The sequence below is a fragment of the Arachis duranensis genome, chromosome 4 (genome assembly GCF_000817695.3).
Source record: "Arachis duranensis cultivar V14167 chromosome 4, aradu.V14167.gnm2.J7QH, whole genome shotgun sequence".
Classification (NCBI taxonomy): domain Eukaryota; kingdom Viridiplantae; phylum Streptophyta; class Magnoliopsida; order Fabales; family Fabaceae; genus Arachis; species Arachis duranensis.
The window spans coordinates 102,819,699-102,828,910 of record NC_029775.3 but is presented as its reverse complement, the minus strand read 5'-3'; the positions used below and the strand labels follow the sequence as shown (position 1 = coordinate 102,828,910).

Below are 9,212 nucleotides of genomic sequence, written 5' to 3'. Positions count from 1 at the left end.
GGTACAGCAGAGGTCCAAACCTTAATTTATGGTGTGTAGAAACTCCATCGTTGAAAATACATAAGAACTAGGTCTAGGCATAGCCAAATGGCCAGCCTCCCCAAATAGCATATGAATTCAAAAATAGGGAAAAAGACCCGGTCAAAAGACTCCCAATCCAATAGTAAAAAGTTCTATTTATACTAAACTAGTTACTAGCGTTTACAGAAATAAGTCTTAGTGCAGAAATCCACTTTCGGGGCCCACTTTGGTGTGTACCTGGGCTGAGCTTGAGCTTTACACGTGCAGAGGCTTCTCTTGGGGTTAAACGCCAAGTTGTAATGTCTGTTTGGCGTTTAACTCTGGTTTGTGACGTGTTTCTGGCGTTTTACTCCAGAATGCAGCATGGAACTGGCGTTGAACGCCAGTTTGCGTCATCTAAACTCGAATAAAGTATAAACTATCATATATTGCTGGAAAGCCCTAGATGTCGGATTTCCAACGCAGTTGAGAGCGCGCCATTTGGAGTTCTGTAGCTCCAGAAAATCTATTTCGAGTGCAGTGATATCAGAATCCAACAGCATCAGCAGTCCTTTTTCAGCCTAAATAAGATTTTTGCTCAGGTCCCTCAATTTCAGCCAGAAAATACCTGAAATCACAGAAAAACACAAAAACTCATAGTAAAGTCCAGAAATGTGAATATTGCATAAAAACTAATAAAAACATCCCTAAAAGTAGCTAGATCCTACTAAAAACTACCTAAAAACAATGCCAAAAAGCGTATAAATTATCCGCTCATCACAACACCAAACTTAAATTGTTGCTTGTCCCCAAGCAACTGAAAATCAAATAGAATAAAAAGAAGAGAATATACTAAAAATCTCAAAATATCAATGAATATTAGTTCTAATTAGATGAGCGGGACTTGTAGCTTTTTGCTTTTGAACAGTTTTGGCATCTCACTTTATCCTTTGAAGTTTAGAATGATTGGCATCCATAGGAACTTAGAGTTCAGATAGTGTTATTGATTCTCCTAGTTAAGTATGTTGATTCTTGAACACAGCTACTTTTATGAGTCTTGGTCGTGATCCTAAGCACTTTGTTTTCCAGTATTACCACCGGATACATAAATGCCACAGACACATGACTGGGTGGACCTTTTCAGATTGTGACTCAGCTTTGCTAAAGTCCCTAGTTAGAGGTGTCCAAAGCTCTTAAGCACACTCTTTTTGCTTTAGATCACGACTTTAACCACTCAGTCTCAAGCTTTTCACTTGGACCTGCATGCCACAAGCACATGGTTAGGGACAACTTGATTTAGCCGCTTAGGCTTGGATTTATTTCCTTGGGCCCTCCTATCGATTGATGCTCAAAGCCTTGGATCCTTTTTACCCTTGCCTTTTGGTTTTAAGAGCTATTGGCGTTTTTCTGCTTGCTTTTTCTTTTTCTTTCTTAAAATTTTTTTCGCCACTTTTTTTTGCAAGCTTTGTTTTTCACTGCTTTTTCTTGCTTCAAGAATCAATTTTATGATTTTTCAGATCATCAATAACATTTCTCTTTTTCATCATTCTTTCAAGAGCCAACAATTTTAACATTCATAAACAACAAGATAAAAAATATGCACTGTTCAAGCATTCATTCAGAGAACAAAAAGTATTGTCACTACATCAATATAATTAAACTAATTTCAAGGATGAATTAGAAACTCATGTACTTCTTGTTCTTTTGCATTAAAAACATTTTTCATTTAAGAAAGGTGAAGGATTCATGGAATTATTCATAGCCTTAAGACATAGTTACTAGACACTAATGATCATGTAATAAAGACACAAACATAGACAAACATGAAGCTCAAAAACCGAAAAACAGAGAGATAAGAACAAGGAAGTTAAGGAATGAGTCTACCTTAGTGATGGTGGCGCCTTCTCCTTGAAGGACCAATGGTGTTCTTGAGCTCCTTTATGTCTCTTCCTTGCCTTTGTTGCTCCTCCCTCATAGCTCTTTGATCTTCTCTAATCTCATTGAGAATGATGGAGTGTTCTTGGTGTTTCACCCTTAATTGGTTCATGTCATGACTCAATCCTTCTAGAGAAGTGTTGAGTTGTTCCCAATAGTTGTTTGGAGGAAAATGCATCCCTTGAGGCATCTCAGGGATTTCTTGATGATGAGCTTCCTCATGCGTCTCTTGAGATCCATGAATGGGCTCTCTTGTTTGCTCTATCCTTTTCTTAGTGATGGGCTTGTCCTCTTCAATGAGGATGTCTCCTTCTATGACAACTCCAGCTAAGTAGCATAGATGGCAAATAAGATGAGGAAAAGCTAGCCTTGCCAAGGTGGAGGGATTTTCGGATACTTTGTAGAGTTCTAGTGAGATGACTTCATGAACTTCTACTTTCTCTCCAACCATGATGCTATGGATCATGATGGCCCGATCCACAGTTACTTCAGATCGGTTGCTAGTGGGGATGATAGAGCGTTGGAGAACTCCAACCATCCTCTAGCCACAGGCTTAAGGTCCAGTCTTCTCAATTGAACCAGCTTGCCTTTTGAGTCTTTTTTCCATTGAGCTCCTTCCACACATATGTCCATGAGACTTGGTCCAACCTTTGATCAAAGTTGACCCTTCTAGTTTAGGGGCGTGCATATTCTTGCATCATAGGCAAGTTGAATGCTAACCTTACATTTTCCGGACTGAAATCTAAGCATTTCCCCCGAACCATTGTAAGATAATTCTTTGGATTCGGGTTCATACTTTGATCATGGTTCCTAGTGATCCATGCATTGGCATAGAACTCTTGAACCATTAAGATTTTGACTTGTTGAATGGGGTTGGTAAGTACTTCCCAACCTCTTCTTTGGATCTCATGTCGGATCTCCGGATACTCATTTTTCTTGAGCATGAAAGGGACCTCAAGGATCACCTTCTTCTTGGCCACAACTTCATAGAAGTGGTCTAGATGGGCTTTTGAGATGAATCTCTCCATCTCCCATGACTCGGAGGTGGAAGCTTTTGTCTTCCCTTTCCTCTTTCTAGAGGTTTTTCCGGCCTTAGGTGCCATCAATGGTTATGAAAAAACAAAAAAGCTATGCTTTTACCACACCAAACTTAGAATGTTGCTCGCCCTCGAGCAAAAGAAGAAAGAATAGATGAAGAAGAAGAAGATATGGAGGAGAGGGAGAGAGATGTGTATTCGGCCAAGGGGAGAAGTATTGATGGTTGTGTGTGAAGAATGAAGGAGTGTTGAGGGGTTTATATAGGAGTGGGAGGGGTTTATATAGGAATGGGAGGGGTATAGGTTCAGTCATTTAGGGTGGGTTTGGGAGAGAAAGAGATTTTGAATTTGAAGGTATGTGGGGTTTATGGGGAAGAGAGGATGGATGTGAATGGTGAAGAGGTGATGGGGAAGAGTGATTGAGGTGATTGGTGAATGATGTTTGGGGAAGAGTGTTATGAAAAAGGTGTGAGAGAGAGGGAGAAGGTAGGTGGGGATCCTGTGGGGTCCACAGATCCTGAGGTGATCCTGTGGGGTCCACAGATCTTGAGGTGTCAAGGATTTCTCATCCCTGCACCCTTTATGCGTGTAAAATGCCCTCTGTATGCAATCCTAGCGTTTAACGCCAGATTGTAGCATGTTTCTGGCGTTAAACGCCACTTCCATGCTTGTTTTGGGCGTTCAACGCCAATCTGCAGTATGTTTCTGGCGTTGAACGCAACTTCCATGCTTGTTTTTGGCGTTTAACGCCAGCTCTCCTCAGGGTGTAATCCTGGCGTTTAAACGCCAGACTGCTGCTTGTTTCTGGCGTTCAACGCCAGCTTCATGCTCTGTTCTGGCGTTGAACGCCAGCCAGATGCTCCTTACTGGTGTTTAAACGCCAGTAAGCTCTTCTTCCAGGGTGTGCTTTTTCTTCTGCTATTTTTTATTCTGTTTTTAATTTTTGCAATTGTTTTGTGACTCTACATGATTATAAACCTAATAAAATATAAAAGAACAATAGAAATATAGATAAATAAAAATTGGGTTGCCTCCTAATAAGCAATTCTTTAATGTCAATAGCTTGACAGTGAGTTCTCTTGGAGCTTCACAGATCATCAGAGCATTGTTGGGACCTCCCAACACCAAACTTAGAGTTTGAATGTGGGGGTTCAACACCAAACTTAGAGTTTGGTTGTGGCCTCCCAACACCAAACTTAGAGTTTGACTGTGGGGGCTTTGTTTGACTATGTATTGAGAGAAGCTTTTCATGCTTCCTCTCCATAGTTGCAGAGGAAGATCCTTGAGCTTTAAACATAAGGTAGTCCCCATTCAATTAAAGGACTATCTCTCCTCTGTCAACATCAATCACAGCTCCTGCTCTGGCTAGGAAGGGTCTTCCAAGAATGATAGATTCATTCTCATCCTTCCCAGTGTCTAAGATTATGAAATCAGCAGGGATGTAAAGGCCTTTAACCTTCACTAACACGTCCTCTACCAATCCATAAGCTTGTTTTATTGACTTGTCTGCCATCTCTAATAAGATTCTTGCAGCTTGTACCTCAAAGATCCCCAGCTTCTCCATTACAGAGAGTGGCATAAGCTTTATACCTGACCCCATGTCACACAGACCCTTCTCAAAGGTTATGAATCCTATGGTACAGGATATTAAGAATTTACCAGGATCTTATTTCTTTTGAGGTAGAGTTTGCTGAACCCATGTATCTAGTTCACTAATGAGCAAGGGAGGTTCACCTTTCCAAGTCTCATTACCAAACAACTTGGCATTCAGCTTCATGATGGCTCCTAGATATTGAACAACTTGCTCTTCAGTTACATCTTCATCCTCTTCACAGGAAGAATAGTTCTCAGAGCTCATGAATGGTAAAAGGAGGTTCAATGGAATCTCTATGGTCTCTAGGTGAGCCTCAAATTCCTTAGGTTCCTTAGTTTAGAACTCCTTTTTGTTTAGAGGATGTCCCAGGAGGTCTTCCTCACTGGGATTCACGTCCTTCACCTCCTTTGTGCATTTGGCCATATTGATTATATCAATGGCCTTGCACTCTCTTTTTGGATTCTCTTCTGTATTGCTTGGGAGAGTACTAGGAGGAGTTTCAATGATTTTCTTACTCAGCTGACCCACTTGTGCCTCCAAATTTCTAATGGAAGACCTTGTTTCACTCATGAAACTTAAAGTGGCCTTAGATAGATCAGAGACTATATTTGCTAAGCTAGAGGGACTCTGCTCAGAATTCTCTGTCTGTTGCTGAGAAGATGATGAAAGAGGCTTGCTATTGCTAAGCTTGTTCCTTCCACCATTATTAAAGCCTTGTTGAGGCCTTTGCTGATCCTTCCATGAGAAATTTGGATAATTTTTCCATGAGAAATTATAGGTGTTCCCATAGGGTTCACCCATATAATTCACCTCTGCTATTGCAGGGTTCTCAAGATCATAAGCTTCTTCTTCAGAAGATGCCTCTAGTACTGTTGGATGTATTTTGCCATCCATTCAGACTCTGAGAAATCATGTTGACTTGCTGAGTCAACATTTTGTTCTGAGCCAATATGGCATTCAGAGCATCAATTTCAAGAACTCCCTTCCTCTGAGGCGTCCCATTATTCACAGGATTCCTTTCAGAAGTGTACATGAACTGCTTATTTGCAACCATGCCAATTAGTTCTTGAGCTTCTGCAGGCATTTTCTTTAGGTGAATGGATCCACCTGTAGAATGGTTCAGTGACATCTTAGAGAACTCAGATAGACCATCATAGAATATATCCAAAATGGTCCACTCTGAAAGCATGTCAGAAGGACACTTTTTGGTTAACTGCTTGTATCTTTCCCAAGCTTCATAGAGGGATTCACCATTTTTTTGCTTGAAAGTCTAAACATCCACTCTAAGCTTGCTCAACTTTTGAGGAGGAAAGAACTTAGCCAAAAAGGCCGTGACCAGCTTATCCCAAGAGTCCAGGCTATCTTTAGGTTGTGAGTCCAACCATGTTCTAGCCCTGTCTCTTACATCAAAAGGGAAAAGCATGAGCCTGTAGACTTCAGGATCTATTCCATTAGTCTTAACAGTATCACAGATCTGCAAGAATTTAGTTAAAAACTGATAGGGATCTTCTTATGGAAGTCCATGGAACTTGCAGTTTTGTTGCATCAGAGCAACTAGTTGAGGCTTCAGTTCAAAATTGTTTGCTCCAATGGCGGGGATTGAGATGCTTCTTCCATAAAAATTAGAAGTAGGTGTAGTATAATCACCAAGCATCCTTCTTGCGCCTCCACCATTGTTGTTGGGTTCGGCCATGTCTTTTTCTTTTTCGAGATTCTCTGTAAGATTTTCTCTGGATTGTTGTGCTTTAGCTTCTCTTAGCTTCTTCTTCAGAGTCCTTTCAGGTTCAGGATCTGCTTCAATAAGAATGTCCTTGTCCTTGCTCCTGCTCATATGAAAAAAGAAGAAAACAGAAAAGAAGAGGAATCCTCTATGTCACAGTATAGAGATTCCTTTATGTGAGTAGAAGAAAAGAAGAATAGAAAAAGGAGAAGAGGAAAATTCGAACACAGAGAAGAAGAGAAGGTTCAAATTTTAAGATGAAGAGAAGTGTTAGTAAATGAATAAAATAAATAGAAAGAGATGAGAGGAGGAAAATTTCGAAAATTGTTTTGAAAAATAGTTAGTGATTTCAAAAATTAAGAGAAAAAAATAAAATTAAAATAAAATTTGAAGCAATTAGTTAATTAAAAAGAATTTTGAAAAAGTGTGAGGAATTTTCGAAAATTAGAGAGAGAAAAGTAGTTAGGTGGTTTTGAAAAAGAAAAAACAAACAAAAAGTTAATTAGTTAGTTGAAAAATATTTGAAAATCAATTTTGAAAAGATTTTTTAAAAATTTTCAAAAATAATAAGAAAATGAAAAAGATTTTATTTTTGAAAAAGATTTTGAAAAGATAGGATTTTTAAAATTAAAATCTTGACTTGACTAACAAGAAACAACTTATTTTAAAATTTTTTGACTAAGTCAACACAAAGATTTCGAATTTTTGAGTAAAAGAAGGAAAAGATATTTTTTTTTGAATTTTTAATGATGATAGAGAAAAACACAAATATGACCCAAAATATGAAAATTTTGGATCAAAACCAATAATGCATGCAAGAACACTATGAATGTCAAGATAAACACTAAGAACACTTTGAAGATCATGATGAACATCAAGATTTACTTTTGAAAAATTTTCAAGAAAAGAAACACATGCAAGACACCAAACTTAGAAATTTTCAATGCTTAGACACTACGAATGCAAAAATGCATATGAAAAACAACAAAAAACACAAAACAAGAAAATATGAAGATCAATCAAGAAGACTTGTCAAAAACAACTTGAAGATCATGAAGAACACCATGCATGAATTTTTCGAAAAATGCATAAATTTTTAAAAACATGCAATTGACACCAAACTTAAAAATTGACTCTAGACTCAAACAAGTAACACAAAATATTTTTGATTTTTATGATTTTTTATTTTTTTTTATTTTTTTTGAAAATTATTTTTTTTTTGAAAAACGAAAAAGAAGAAAAATTTTTGAAAGATTTTTTAAAACTTTTTGAAAAGAAAATTACCCAATCTGAGTAACAAGATGAACCGTCAGTTGTCCAAACTCAAACAAACCCCGGCAACGGCGCCAAAAACTTGGTGCGCGTAAATTGTGATCATCAACAATGGCGCCAATAGACTTGGAGCTCTCAAACGTAAATCACACTGTCATAACTTTGCACAACTAACCAGCAAGTGCACTGGGTCATCCAAGTAATACCTTACGTGAGTAAGGGTCGATCCCACGGAGATTGTTGGTATGAAGCAAGCTATGGTCATCTTGTAAATCTCAGTCAGGCAGATTCAAATGGTTATAATTGTTTTCGAAAATATAAAGATAAACAACGCATAAAATAAAGATAGAGATACATATGTAAATCATTGGTGGGATTTTCAGATAAGTGTATGAAGATGCTTTATCCCTCTTGAATCTCTGCTTTCCTACTGCTTTCATCCAATCATTCTTACTCCTTTCCATGGCAAGCTGTATGTAGGGCGTCACCGTTGTCAATGGCTACTTCCCATCCTCTCAGTGAAAATGGTCCAAATGCTCTATCACAGCACAGCTAATCATCTGTCGGTTCTCGATCATGTCGGAATAGAATCCAGGGAGTCTTTTGTGTCTGTCACTACGCCCAACACTCACGAGTTTGAAGCTCGTCATAGTCATTCAATCCCTGAATCCTACTTGAAATACCACAGACAAGGTTTAGACTTTCCGGATTCTCAAGAATGCTGCCAATGGATTCTAGCTTATACCACGAAGAATCTGATTTAGGAATCCAAGAGATACGCGCTCGATCTAAGGTAGAACGAAAGTGGTTGTCATGCACGCGTTCATAGGTGAGAATGATGATGAGTGTCACGGATCATCACATTCATCATATTGAAGTGCAACGAATATCTTAGAATAAGAATAAGCTGAATTGAATAGAAAATAGTAGTAATTGCATTAATACTCGAGGTACAGCAGAGGTCCACACCTTAATTTATGGTGTGTAAAAACTCCATCGTTGAAAATACATAAGAACTAGGTCTAGGCATGGCCAAATGGCCAGCCTCCCCAAATAGCATATGAATTCGAAAATAGGGAAAAAGACCCGGTCAAAAGACTCCCAATACAATAGTAAAAAGTTCTATTTATACTAAACTAGTTACTAGGGTTTACAGAAATAAGTCTTAGTGCAGAAATCCACTTCCGGGGCCCATTTTGGTGTGTGCTTGGGCTGAGCTTGAGCTTTATACGTGCAGAGACTTCTCTTGAGGTTAAACACCAAGTTGTAACATATGTTTGGCGTTTAACTCTGGTTTGTGACGTGTTTCTGGCGTTTTACTCCAGAATGCAGCATGGAATTGGCGTTGAAGGCCAGTTTGCGTCATCTAAGCTCAAACAAAGTATGGACTATCATATATTTCTGGAAAGCCCTGGATGTCTACTTTCCAACGCAGTTAAGAGCGTGCCATTTGGAGTTCTTTAGCTCCAGAAAATCCATTTCGAGTGCAGGAAGGTCAGAATCCAACAACATCAGCGGTCCTTTTTCAGCCTGAATCAGATTTTTGCTCAGGTTCCTCAATTTCAGCCAGAAAATACCTGAAATCACAGAAAAACACAAAAACTCATAATAAAGTCTAGAAATGTGAATATTGCATAAAAACTAATAAAAACAT

The 9,212-nt window shown here is 38.5% G+C and overlaps 1 non-coding gene across 1 annotated transcript; it reads left to right on the top strand.

Annotated features, from left to right (window-relative positions):
- The first annotated feature begins 5,749 nt into the window (after nt 1–5,749).
- Nucleotides 5,750–5,857, top strand: LOC127747305 (small nucleolar RNA R71). The gene has a single exon (XR_008009105.1). It is a non-coding gene; the product is annotated as a small nucleolar RNA R71 (small nucleolar RNA).
- The last annotated feature ends 3,355 nt before the right edge of the window (nt 5,858–9,212 follow it).